Source organism: Oncorhynchus clarkii, chromosome 3, assembly GCF_045791955.1.
Source record: "Oncorhynchus clarkii lewisi isolate Uvic-CL-2024 chromosome 3, UVic_Ocla_1.0, whole genome shotgun sequence".
Taxonomy (NCBI): Eukaryota; Metazoa; Chordata; class Actinopteri; order Salmoniformes; family Salmonidae; genus Oncorhynchus; species Oncorhynchus clarkii.
Window position 1 is genome coordinate 59,462,959 of NC_092149.1, and position 14,714 is coordinate 59,477,672.

Sequence of the window (14,714 nt, forward strand, 5' to 3'; positions counted from 1 at the left end):
CAACCTTTTGCCACATTTCAGGCTTCAAACATAAAGATATAAAACTGTATTTTTTTGTGAAGAATCAACAACAAGTGGGACACAATCATGAAGTGGAACGACATTTATTGGATATTTCAAACTTTTTTAACAAATCAAAAACTGAAAACTTGGGCGTGCAAAATTATTCAGCCCCCTTAAGTTAATACTTTGTAGCGCCACCTTTTGCTGCGATTACAGCTGTTAGTCGCTTGGGGTATGTCTCTATCAGTTTTGCACATCGAGAGACTGAAATTTTTTCCCATTCCTCCTTGCAAAACAGCTCGAGCTCAGTGAGGTTGGATGGAGAGCATTTGTGAACAGCAGTTTTCAGTTCTTTCTACAGATTCTCGATTGGATTCAGGTCTGGACTTTGACTTGGCCATTCTAACACCTGGATATGTTTATTTTTGAACCATTCCATTGTAGATTTTGCTTTATGTTTTGGATCATTGTCTTGTTGGAAGACAAATCTCCGTCCCAGTCTCAGGTCTTTTGCAGACTCCATCAGGTTTTCTTCCAGAATGGTCCTGTATTTGGCTCCATCCATCTTCCCATCAATTTTAACCATCTTCCCTGTCCCTGCTGAAGAAAAGCAGGCCCAAACCATGATGCTGCCACCACCATGTTTGACAGTGGGGATGGTGTGTTCAGCCGTGTTGCTTTTACGCCAAACATAACGTTTTGCATTGTTGCCAAAAAGTTCAATTTTGGTTTCATCTGACCAGAGCACCTTCTTCCACACTTTGGTGTGTCTCCCAGGTGGCTTGTGGCAAACTTTAAACAACACTTTTTATGGATATCTTTAAGAAATGGCTTTCTTCTTGCCACTCTTCCATAAAGGCCAGATTTGTGCAATATACGACTGATTGTTGTCCTGTGGACAGAGTCTCCCACCTCAGCTGTAGATCTCTGCAGTTCATCCAGAGTGATCATGGGCCTCTTGGCTGCATCTCTGATCAGTCTTCTCCTTGTATGAGCTGAAAGTTTAGAGGGACGGCCAGGTCTTGGTAGATTTGCAGTGGTCTGATACTCCTTCCATTTCAATATTATCGCTTGCACAGTGCTCCTTGGGATGTTTAAAGCTTGGGAAATCTTTTTGTATCCAAATCTGGCTTTAAACTTCTTCACAACAGTATCTCGGACCTGCCTGGTGTGTTCCTTGTTCTTCATGATGCTCTCTGTGCTTTTAACGGACCTCTGAGACTATCACAGTGCAGGTGCATTTATACAGAGACTTGATTACACACAGGTGGATTGTATTTATCATCATTAGTCATTTAGGTCAACATTGGATCATTCAGAGATCCTCACTGAACTTCTGGAGAGAGTTTGCTGCACTGAAAGTAAAGGGGCTGAATAATTTTGCACGCCCAATTTTTCAGTTTTTGATTTGTTAAAAAATTTAGAAATATCCAATAAATGTTGTTCCACTTCATGATTGTGTCCCACTTGTTGTTGATTCTTCACAAAAAAATACAGTTTTATATCTTTATGTTTGAAGCCTGAAATGTGGCAAAGGTCGCAAAGTTCAAGGGGGCCGAATACTTTCGCAAGGCACTGTATGTAGGGTATGTAAACATTATATTAAGTGACATTGTTTAAAGTGGCTAGTGATACATTTTTTACATCAATTCCATCAATTTCCATTATTAAAGTGGCTGGAGTTGAGTCAGTATGTTGGCAGCAGTCACTCAATGTTAGTGTTGGCTGTTTAACACTGTTTAAGATGGCCTTGAGATAGAAGCTGTTTTTCAGTCTCCTGGTCCCTGCTTTGATGCACCTGTACTGACCTTGCCTTCTGGATGATAGAGTGGTGAACAGGCAGTGGCTCGGGTGGTTGTTGTCCTTGATGATCTTTATGGCCTTCCTGTGACATCGGGTGGTGTAGGTGTCCTGGAGGGCAGGTAGTTTGCCCCCAGTGATGCTTAGTGCAGACCTCACTACCATCTGGAGAGCCTTAAGGTTGTGGGCGGAGCAGTTGCTGTACCAGGCGGTGATACAGCCCGACAGGATGCTCTCGATTGTGCATCTGTAGAAGTTTGTGAGTGCTTTTGGTGACAAGCCAAATTTCTTAAGCCTCCTGAGGTTGAAGAGGCGCTCCTTCGCCTTCTTCACAACGCTGTCTGTGTGGGTGGACCAATTCAGTTTGTCCGTGATGTGTATGCCGAGGAACTTGAAACTTACTACTCTCTCCACTACTGTCCCGTCGATGTGGATAGGCGGGTGCTCCCTCTGCTGTTTCCTGAAGTCCACAATCATCTCCTTTTGTTTTGTTGACGTTGAGTGTGAGGTTATTTTCCTGACACCACACTCCGAGGGCCCTCACCTCCTCCCTGTAGGCCGTCTCGTCGTTGTTGGTAATCAAGCCTACCACTGTAGTGTCGTCCGCAAACTTGATGATTGAGTTGGAGGCGTGCATGGCCACGCAGTCATGGGTGAACAGGGAGTACAGGAGAGGGCTCAGAACGCACCCTTGTGGGGCCCCAGTGTTGAGGGGTGGAGATGGGTCTCGAGCTTGATGACAAGTTTGGAGGGTACTATGGTGTTAAATGCTGAGCTGTAGTCGATGAACAGCATTCTTACATAGGTATTCCTCTTGTCCAGATGGGTTAGGGCAGTGTGCAGTGTGGTTGCGAGGGTTAACACGTTTAAATGTTTTACTCACATTGGCTGCAGTGAAGGAGAGCCCGCAGGTTTTGGTAGCGGGCCATGTCAGTGGCACTGTATTGTCCTCAAAGCGAGCAAAAAAGTTATTTAGTCTGTCTGGGAGCAAGACATCCTGGTCCGTGACGGGGCTGGTTTTCTTTTTGTAATACGTGATTGACTGTAGACCCTGCCACATACCTCTTGTGTCTGAGCCGTTGAATTGCGACTCTACTTTGTCTCTATACTGACACTTAGCTTGTTTGATTGCCTTGCGGAGGGAATAGCTACACTGTTTGTATTCGGTCATGTTTCCGGTCACCTTGCCCTGGTTAAAAGCAGTTGTTTGTGCTTTCAGTTTCGCTCGAATGCTGCCATCAATCCACGGTTTCTGGTTTGGGAATGTTTTAATCGTTGCTGTGGGTATAACATCGCCGAGGCATTACCGATCTCTCTATAGGAGAAAGCCTCCAGCTGTTTGCTTAGAAATTCTAGGGACAGTAAGGAGGCCTGCGTCTTGTGACCGTAGCGTATGTGTAGGTATGTACGGCAGGACCAAATCAGAGAGATGGGTAGGAGCAAGCCCATGTAATGCTTTGTAGGTTAGCAGTAAAACCTTGAAATCAGCCCAAGCCTTAACAGGAATCCAATGTAGAGCGGCTAGCACTGGAGTAATATGATCACGTTTTTTCTAACAGCCATGTTTAGCACTAACTTAAGTTTATTTAGTGCGTTATCCACATAGCTGGAGAGTAGAGTATTTCAGTAGTCTAATCTAAAATGAGCTTTTCTGCATAATTCTTGGACAAAACGTTTTGGAGTTTTGCAACGTTACGAAGATGGAAAAAAGCTGTCCTTGAAATATTCTTGATATGTTCGTCAAAAGAGAGATCAGGGTCCAGAGACGCAGAGGTCCTTCACAGTTTTATTTGAGACGACTGTACAACCATCAAGATGAATTGTCAGATCCAACAGCAGATCTCTTTGTTTCTTGGGACCTAGAACTGGCATCTCTGTTTTGTTCGAGTTTAAAAGTAAAACATTTGTCTCCATCCACTTCCTTATGTCTGAAACGCATACATCCAGGGAGGGCAATTTTGGAGCTTCACCATGTTTCATCGAAATGTGTTGTCCACATAGCAGTGAAAGCTGACATTGTGTTTTCGAATGACATCACCAAGAGGTAGAATATATAGTGAAAACAATGAAAAATGGAACCTTGAGGAACGCCAAAACCTACAATTGATTTGTCAGAGGACAAAACATCCACAGACAAAACATCCACTGATATCTTTCAGACAGATAAGATCTAAACCAGGTAAGACCTTGTACGTGTAGACCAATTAGGGTTTCTAATCTCTCCAAAAGAATGTGGTGATCGATGGTGTCAAAAGCATGGCGATAAAAGACACATTTTTTCTTGTGCAAAGAAAGAAGAAACATATCTAATAGAGGCTAGCCTATAGCTTAGGCCTACTCTACGCTATTTGTGCTCAGCCATGCACTGAACGGCAAGGTGTGAATTACGGGGGAGCTAGCGGGGGGGCTCAGCTTCCCTGAATAAGACGTTAGCTCCCCCAAATACAATGAAAGTCAAACTTGGGGGAATGGGGGGGTCTCTAAATAATGCTAATTTAACCATCCTATTTTTTTTTTATGTAATGGTAAATCTGTTTTTATAGTGGTAAATGTGAAGATAAAAGCTTCCAAATGAAACCAACCCTCACCTCTCTGTCATGGTTTAAACCATTTCTTTCTACAGTATCTGGTGGGCGCTGTCCAACTGCTGAATTTTGGCCTCAGCTGAGCTCCTTTACTCATAGATTTTCCTTCGTACTTCCACATTTTAGCCATTTGTTTGCCATGCGTCCTTGATAAAATTAGCATTTTTTCCAATGCATTAAATTTATCCGTTGATTTATCATTGCTTGCTTTTGTCAATTAGCTGTTTAGAGCGCTGATTGCATTGCTTTTCAGGTGCGCGTGGGTACTTGTGTGCCCTCCGTTGGCAGAAATAGTAGACCATTTATTTAGCTTTAATTTTCTATCAATATTTATTTTAATTCCAGGATTAGCTGATAATGGTCGACAATATCACTAGACAACAAGCCTACAGCTAGACACCAATGTGCATCCAATCCATCCAACAAGTAATCTATACATTAATGACAGTAGGCCTATAAGGTGACTCTTTCGATTAGAGTTTTTAGCATCCGGTTAGAAGCATTCGATTTGGTAAAGGCAGAGGATTTGTGTGCCCATGAGAACTGTTTTCATGGCGAAACATACTTAAATTTTACCTAGGCATAGTTACACTAACATTGCATTTTCCGAGATCTCCAAGATTCATGATTCGTACAAGGTTTAAGTTCAATGTTTTAATTCAATTGTTAAATGCTTAATAATTACAAATAACACTGTCATAAATGTCATTAATGTAAAGAAATAAAGGTAGTGTTTTATGTCACACGATTTGTGAAGACTCCAAGCATTAACTCAGGAATTATTTGACAACTCATGAACTAGGGTGTAAAACATGTTTTGATTCAACTCATATTAAAATGTCGGGACACCTGAAATGTAGGCTACCCGTCCTGCATGTATTCATGTGTGTAAAATTGCCTCGGCTGTTCATGTGTGTAAAATTGCCTCGGCTGAGAGAGTAGCCTACCAGCAGTGGTGTTTTCTTAGTGGAGGGTTAAAGCAAGTAAACACAGTTTACCCACCTTTTTCAGAAAAAGGCATTGAATAGGGAGCGCTATGTTTTTTTTACTGCGATGGCAATCAGAGTTTACACACCATTTTTTTTTTACCACTACATCACATTACGGGTTCGTCTCTTTGAAGTTGATGGTAATACACATTGTAGTCTAGTCTAGTAAAGTTGACCATGTGTGTTAGGGTGACCATTCCATTTTTTCCCGGGACAGCCACATTTCAGGTGTCCCGACTTTTCATGCAACAAAAAAGGATGTCTGAATGTCATTAAGAACACTTCTTGGTGTTTTGTAACAGATGTCTATTTCCATTCATCAAATGGCATGTGTATGTATACATGCTGTTTGGATGCTGGAATTAATTTTGGAGTGGACAAACATGCACAGGTAGCCTACTTTTTGAAGTGATTTGTTTGACAATGAGATGAAAATATCACGACTGGTTGTATTCATGGCACAGTAAAAGGGCATTCATTTTGACCATTTAATTGACATCTTTATTATTAGGCCCATAATCTTTTTTGGAGAGCCCTAAATGTCATGGTGTAATTCAGACTCTGTTGAATGGTCTTTTTTGTCAACGGTGATGGAGTTATATTATTAGCCTAAATTATGACTATCCAATCTACTCATCACATTACAAAGGTGTAATCCTGTTCATTGACTACAGCCCAGCGTTCAACACCAGAGTGCCCACAAAGCTCATCACTAAGCTAAGGACCCTGGGACTAAATACCTCCCTCTGCAACTGGATCCTGGACTTCCTGAAAGGCTACTCCCAGCTGGTGTGGGTAGGTAACAACACATCTGCCACGCTGATCCTCAACACTGGGGCCCCTCAGGGGTGCGTGCTTAGTGCCCTCCTGTACTCCCTGTTCACCCACGACTGAGTGGCCAAGCACGACTCCAACACCATCATTAAGTTTGCTGACGACACAACAGTGGTTGGCCTGATCACCGACAACGATGAGACAACCTGTAGGGAGGAGGTCAGAGACCTGGCAGTGTGGTGCCAGGACAACAACCTCTCCCTCAATGTGAGCAAGACCAAAGAGCTGATCGTGGACTACAGGAAAAGGAGGTCCGAACAGGCCCCCATTAACATTGACAGGGCTGTAGTGGAGCGGGTCGAGAGTTACAGTCAAGGACAGCTGTGAATTCCCTCCAGCAGGTGTGAAGTGTAGGCCTATGACTATGTAGCCTTGTGACACTGTCCTATTGCCAGTCCCTACTTAAATGTAATAGATTTTTAGAGAAATAGCATCCACACACTGCAGTCTCAATGTATTTTAAAATGTTTGGCTTTTCGAATTCAATTATCCTGTTATGGCTATATTCCCACTAATAGTATGGTATTTATCTAAGCTTTTACTTGTGTATTTTCTGTCTTTATAATAATATTTAATTTGTAGAGCACATTTCCCAGGCACATATGAAGCTTGTTGGGGCTTCTGTGTGCAAACATTTTCACGTATGCAGTTTGATCTTCTTTCATCACTTTTATTTATGAAAAGAAGCTATGGCCTTTATTATTTCTGATTTATTTCTGATATTTTAGCTTAAATGCATATATATTATGGTGTTCCAAGAAAAACAAAAATACATTTTACAGTAGCCTATGTATTGCCTGCCTAAAACATCCGTTAATACAAGTCGTTGAAAATAGAAACTCCATATCCTAATGTTAGAAAGTAGAATATAATCTAGATATAATAATTACAACTGAATAGGCCTAATTAAAAGAATAGTGTTAATGGAAATGAAATATTCTAGGCAGATTATGCCCAAAAGCTTGTGGCTTGTGTTTACTAAGTCATTTGAATCAGATACTAAGTCGTTCAAACAAGATAAATCCAAGAGTGAATTTTAGAAGATTGTTTTGCCTTGGGCTTCAGGGCTTCCGTAGCCATATCATGCTGTCAGTCAGACTACTGTTTTTCCCCCTGAGTATTCCTAATTCAATTATGTCATAATATAATAGTTTTAATGTTTATGCATTGTGTAATGTTGAGATGAGTAGATCAATATTGCACAGAGTAAACAATATTCCTCTACCTGTGTCTGGCAGACTCTATTTGCTCTAGCACACACAGGATGTGTGGTGAGGTGGTGGTGACGGGGATATCAACACCGGTGACAGTTCTTCCACCAATTGTTTGGATGTTACTTACCCCCAGAGCATGATTGCTTGTCAAGGTGACAAAAACCAATGTGATGGTATCTTGATGAGTCGGAGCACATTGTGTTATGCATAGAACTCTTTTTCCTTCATCGCAATTGTGGTGGCTTGTTGCTGAATGTAATGGGTAAAACAAGGACCAATTCATTTCTGTGAAGGTTGAGATAAAGATGCAAATGGAAGGGAAATACTTGTGTTCTTATTGAGTCGAAGCGACAGGCTTTTCCCTCATCTCAACCCACTGAACAAAACCACTTTACCATTTCTCAATATCGTATTGAGTAGAAATAGACCGATGGAATTGTGAACAATATACTATACTCAGTTTGTGTGATGCAGACATGAGTTTGAATCTCCTTTACGCCTAAATAAAGAATTTGGACAGTCCAGAATACATGAAGTTGAACAGATAACTAGTCCTTTCTATAAACAACAGGTTTTGAAGAAAAATACAAGATCATGGTGCTCTGCAAGGCATCTCTCTGAGTAATTTTGGTCTGAGCTGGTCTGGCTCCGCTGGGTTGCTAATGAGTAATAGCTTGTTCATAGGGGAACCAGTTATAGTGGTTGTATATTCTGTAGGACACTTGTGACTGTGTGAAGTGTCCATTCATGTAAATATTTGGATTATTTTTCTAAATTGACATTCCGTTTAAATGTTTAACACTGTAAACACATTTAAACTCACTCTGAGCATGGTACTTGTCTGGTGTGACAGTGTCTCTCCATTCAAACACAGTGGATGTTTAAAGTGCCGACAGAGATGGTCGCCTCGCTTCAGGTTCTTAGGAAACTATGCAGTTATTTGTTTGATGTATTTATGTATTATTTCTTAGATTGTTAGCCCAGAAAATATAAAGTTTTATTACATACAGCCGGGAAAAACTATTGGATGTAAATGCGACGTCAACTTACCAACATTACGACCAGGAACACGTCTTTCCCGAAGCGGATCATTTGTTCGGACATCAACCCTGGACATGGGATCTTATCCCAGATGCCGACCCAAAACAACGCGGTCGTCGCAGGAGAGGCAGACGGAGCGGTGTCAAAAGCAGGACGATAAACGAGTGAACGAGTTTATTAGAAAGTGCATCGAAGATGTCGTACCCACTGTTACTATTAAAACCTTTCCTAACCAGAAAACCGTGGATTGATGGCAGCATTTGTGCAAAACTCAATGTGCAATCCACAACTTTTAATCATGGCAAGGCGACTGGAAACATGATCGAATACAAACAGTGCAGCTATTCCCTATCAGCTATCACACTGCACACTGCCCTATCCCATCTGGACAAGAGGAATACCTATGTAAGAATGCTGTTCATTGACTAAAGCTCACCATTTAACACCATAGTACCCTCCAAACTCATCGTTAAGCTCGAGGCCCTGGGTCTTGACCCCGCCCTGTGCAACTGGGTCCTGGACTTTCTGACGGGTCGCCCCCAGGTGGTGAAGGTAGGAAACAATATCTTCACCCCACTGATCCTCAACACTGGGGCCCCACAAGGGTGCGTTCTCAGCCCTCTCCTGTACTCCCTGTTCACCCATGACTGTGTGGCCATGCACGCTTACAACTCAATCATCAACTTTGCAGACGACACTACAGTGGTAGGTTTGATTACCAACAATGACGAAACAGCCTACAGGGAGGAGGTGAGGGCCCTCAGCGTGTGGTGTCAGGAAATAACCTCTCACTCAATGTCAATAAAACAAAGGAGATGATCGTGGACTTCAGCAGAGGAAACAGCAGAGGGAGCATGCCCCCATCCACATCAACGGGACAGTAGTGGAGAAGGTGGAAAGTTTTAAGTTCCTCAGCGTACACGTCACAGACACACTGAAATGGTCCACCCACACAGACAACATGGTGAAGGCGCAACAGCGCCTCTTAAACCTCAGGAGGCTGAAGAAATTTGGCTTGTCACCTAAAACACACACAAACTTTTACAGATGCACAATCAAGAGCTTCCTGTTGCGCTGTATCACTGCCTGGTACGGCAACTGCACCACCCACAACCGCAAGGCTCTCCAGAGGGTAGTGTGGTCAGTACAGGTGAATCAAAGCTGGGACCGAGAGACTGAAAAACAGCTTCTATCTCAAGGCCATCAGACTGTTAAACAGCCATCACTAACATAGAGAGGCTGCTGTCAACATACAGACTCAAATCTCTGACCACTTTAATAAATGGACTTGATAAAGGTATCACTAGTCACCTTAAATAACGACACTTTAATAATGTTTACATATCCTACATTACTCATCTCATATGTATATACTGTATTCTATACAATCTACTGCGTCTTGCCAATGCTGCACGGCTGTTGCTCATCCATATACTTATATGTACATATTCTTATTCATCCCTTTTACATTTGTGTGTATAAGGTAGTTGTTGTGAATTTGTTAGATTACTTGTTAGATATTGTCGGCACTAGAAGCACAAGCATTTCGCTACACTTGCATTAACATCCTGCTAACCATGTGTATGTGACCAATACACTTTGATTTGATTTGATTGAAGCGTGTCTCCCTTTGCAACAGTGAATATCCTGTACTGTACATTTCAGCCCTGTGTACTGTACATGCTTTCTGCGCTTTTTTAAATCCACTGGCTTGTTTGTGTGCTTTATGTAACTGTTAAAGAGCCCTGCGAGAGAGAGAGGTAAAAAGACATGATTTCATGTGCATCCCACACATTGCAGTCCTGATGAATAATAGATGTTGGCCTACTAATAGTAAGAGTTTTTAGGGATCAATTTTTTATTTTGAAGCAAGCCAGAGATACTCTCCCTCTTACTCTTGCTCTTATTCAATGTCTCTGACTGGTTGTATAAAATATAAGGATGTAAAAATGAATTCTAAGTCAGAAGTGGTGTTCCCATCAGACCCATCTGTCTGTTTGGAAGTAAAGCAGTTCTTAATGGGATATAGTGGGGAATATTTCCAATACTGTGCATTCGGATAGTATTCAGACCACTTCCCTTTTCCACATTTTGTTACGTTACAGCCTTATTCTAAAATGGATTAAATTAAATGTTTTCCTCTTTAATCTACACATAATACACCATAATGACAAAGCTAAAATAGGTTTTTCAAAATGTTAGCAAATGTATATTAAACAACTGAAATACCATCACTTAGGTATTCAACCCCTTTGCTAAGAGACTCAAAATTGAACTCGGGAGCATCCTGTTTCCATTGATTATCCTTGAAATGTTTCTACAATTAGATTGGAGTCCACCTGTGGTAAATTCAATTGATTGGACATGTTTTGGAAAGGCACACATTTGTCTATAAAAGGTCCCACAGTTGACAGTGCTTGTCAGAGCAAAAACCAAGCCATGAGGTCGAAGGAATTGTCCATAGAGCTACGGGACAGGATTGTGTCGAGGCAGAGATCTGGGGAAGGGTACCAAAAAAGTCTGTAGTATTGAAGGTCCCTAAGAACACAGTGGCCTCCATCATTCTTAAATGGAAGAAGTTTGGAACCACCAAGACTCTTCCTAGAGCTGGCCACCCAGCCAAACTGAGTAATCGGGGGAGAAGGGCCTACCAAGAACCTGATGGTCACTCTGACAGAGCTTCAGAGTTCCTCTGTGGAGATGGGAGAACCTTCCAGGGGGACAATCAGGCCTTTATGGTAGAGTGGCCAGACGGAAGCCACTCCTTAGTAAAAGGCACATGACAGCCCACTTGGAGTTTGCCAAAAGGCACCTAAAGGACTTTCAGACGAGGAGAAACAAGATTCTCTGGTCTGATGAAACCAAGGTAGACTCTTTGGCCTGAATGCCAAGCATCACATCTGGAGGAAACCTGGCACCATCCCTATGGTGAAGCATGGTGGTGGCAGCATCATGCTGTGGGGATGTTTTTCAGCGGCAGGGAATGGGAGACTAGTCAGGATCGAGGGAAAGATTACAGAAGCAAAGTACAGAGAGATCCTTGATGTAAACCTGCTCCATAGCGCTCAAGACCTCAGACTGGGGCAAAGGTTCAACTTCCAACAGGACAACAACCCTAAGCACACAGCCAGGACAACGCAGGAGTGGCTTGGGGACTCAATGTCCTTGTGGGACCTAGACAGAGCCAGAACTTGAACCCGATCAAACATCTCTGGAGAGACCTGAAAATAGCTGTGTAGCAACGTTCCCCATCCAACCTGACAGAGCTTGAGAGGATCTGCAGAGAAGAATGGGAGAAATTGTCCAAGTACAGATGTGCCAAGTTTGTAGCCTTATACCCAAGAAGACTCGAGGCTGTAATTGCTGCCAAAAGTGCCTCAACAAAGTACTGAGTAAAGGGTCTGAATATTTATGTAAATGTCATATTTCAATTTATATGTGTACAGTGGGGAGAACAAGTATTTGATACACTGCCGATTTAGCAGGTTTTCCTACTTACAAAGCATATAGAGGTCTGTCATTTTTTATCATAGGTACACTTCAACTGTGAGAGACGGAATCTAAAACAAAAATGCAGAAAATCACATTGTATGATTTTTAAGAAAAATCTTTGTGACCTTTTGCCACATTTCAGGCTTCAAACATAAATATATAAAACTGTATTTTTTTGTGAAGAATCAACAACAAGTGGGACACAATCATGAAGTGGAACAACATTTATTGGATATTTCAAACTTTTTTAACATTTAAAAAACTGAAAAATTGGGCGTGCAAAATTATTCAGCCCCCTTAAGTTAATACTTTGTAGCGCCACCTTTTGCTGCGATTACAGCTGTAAGTCGCTTGGGGTATGTCTCTATCAGTTTTGCACATCGAGAGACTGAAATGTTTTCCCATTCCTCCTTGCAAAACAGCTTGAGCTCAGTGAGGTTGGATGGAGAGCATTTGTGAACAGCAGTTTTCAGTTCTTTCCACAGATTCTCGATTGGATTCAGGTCTGGACTTTGACTTGGCCATTCTAACACCTGGATATGTTTATTTTTGAACCATTCCATTGTAGATTTTGCTTTATGTTTTGGATCATTGTCTTGTTGGAAGACAAATCTCCGTCCCAGTCTCAGGTCTTTTGCAGACTCCATCAGGTTTTCTTCCAGAATGGTCCTGTATTTGGCTCCATCCATCTTCCCATCAATTTTAACCATCTTCCCTGTCCCTGCTGAAGAAAAGCAGGCCCAAACCATGATGCTGCCACCACCATGTTTGACAGTGGGGATGGTGTGTTCAGCTGTGTTGCTTTTACGCCAAACATAACGTTTTGCATTGTTGCCAAAAAGTTCAATTTTGGTTTCATCTGACCAGAGCACCTTCTTCCACATGTTTGGTGTGTCTCCCAGGTGGCTTGTGGCAAACTTTAAACGACACTTTTTATGGATATCTTTAAGAAATGGCTTTCTTCTTGCCACTCTTCCATAAAGGCCAGATTTGTGCAATATACGACTGATTGTTGTCCTAGAGGGACGGCCAGGTCTTGGTAGATTTACAGTGGTCTGATACTCCTTCCATTTCAATATTATCGCTTGCACAGTGCTCCTTGGGATGTTTAAAGCTTGGGAAATCTTTTTGTATCCAAATCCGGCTTTAAACTTCTTCACAACAGTATCTCGAACCTGCCTGGTGTGTTCCTTGTTCTTCATGATGCTCTCTGCGCTTTTAACGGACCTCTGAGTCTATCACAGTGCAGGTGCATTTATATGGAGACTTGATTACACACAGGTGGATTGTATTTATCATCATTAGTCATTTAGGTCAACATTGGATCATTCAGAGATCCTCACTGAACTTCTGGAGAGAGTTTGCTGCACTGAAAGTAAAGGGGCTGAATAATTTTGCACGCCCAATTTTTCAGTTTTTGATTTGTTAAAAAAAGTTTGAAATATCCAATAAATGTTGTTCCACTTCATGATTGTGTCCCACTTGTTGTTGATTCTTCACAAAAAAAATACAGTTTTATATATTTATGTTTGAAGCCTGAAATGTGGCAAAAGGTCACAAAGTTCAAGGGGGCCGAATACTTTCGCAAGGCACTGTATATGTACCTGGTTTAGCTCTTGTTAGACAGATTTGATTTGGTTGGCGTTGTTATTCAAATGACTTGTCTCGTAGCCTCAATAAATAGACAAAGATTTGCAGTTGAACAAGTCTTTGCATGTCTAGATTTTTTTTAAACTTGACTTGCTCTTAGAATGCACAATTTGGACTTGACTTGAGACTCGACCCGTTTTACTTGGGACTCAACTTTTGACTCTTAAAATAGTGACTTGGTCCCACCTCTGGAAATGTAATGTGAAATCATGTGAAAACGTGTTTCAGGAACACTTCACACATGATCATATTTTCATGTCATCACATGTTGCTTAAGATGTTGACACATATCACATTAACTTCACATAAGATCACGTGATCACATGAAAACATGTATTTTTGGAACACTTAATATATGTTAAAATGCATGTTTTTTTCCGTAAGGGTAATGCACTACTGAAAACGTTCTACGGCTTTATCAGTGCAGTAAAAAGAGTCATCCATCTGCACTGATTGGCCAGCCCAGCTGTTTTCGGTCATTTCACAACCCTCTTATGGCACTTCAGGAAGCACTGGTTGAAGAGAGAGAACCAGACTTAACATCTCTCTCCTAGCTCCTCTCCAGTGTTAGTGCACAATATGTCTGAGAAACTCACCGCAGGCAAAAATGACTCTCTGGAGCGCAACACATTCAAAGACCCAGGAACATTATGTTGCCCTCAAGGATTCATTAAAGTCCCAGTCATATTAAGGACAGAGTTATAGCTGGAATGCGTCCCAATTTGACCAGTGCCCAAAAGTAGTGCATTATGTAGGGAATAGGGTGCCATTTGAGATGCAGGGGGGCTCTCCTCTTCAGGTTCAGGTTACACATTCTAAGCACCTGGGTCTCTGTGCACCTTACTGCAATGTCCAGGTCCTATTATCCCTGGGCAGCCTCAGGGTGATGTAGAAGAGACAGGACACACTGACAGTCAGACAACTTCTGCATAAAGTATGCGCAGGCTGTTGTTACTGTGCGTAATATTACCTTACTCTAAGCCTACACTCTATCCCTATCATCATGCCAGTGTTATAAACCCCCCTAAGGACTGAGAGTGATAGACGTTCTGGTAACTTTAAAGTGTTTTTAGGGGAATTCTGAATACCATTTAACACAAGTGTGG

At 41.9% G+C, this 14,714-nt stretch overlaps 1 protein-coding gene and 1 pseudogene across 1 annotated transcript in view; one reads left to right on the plus strand and one right to left on the minus strand.

Moving 5' to 3' along the window:
- Positions 1-14,714, plus strand: part of LOC139400102 (receptor activity-modifying protein 1-like) — a 70,578-nt gene that overhangs the window by 23,072 nt on the left and 32,792 nt on the right. The gene's annotated exons all lie outside the window — the stretch shown is intronic.
- Positions 3,119-4,402, minus strand: LOC139405558 (uncharacterized; annotated as a pseudogene).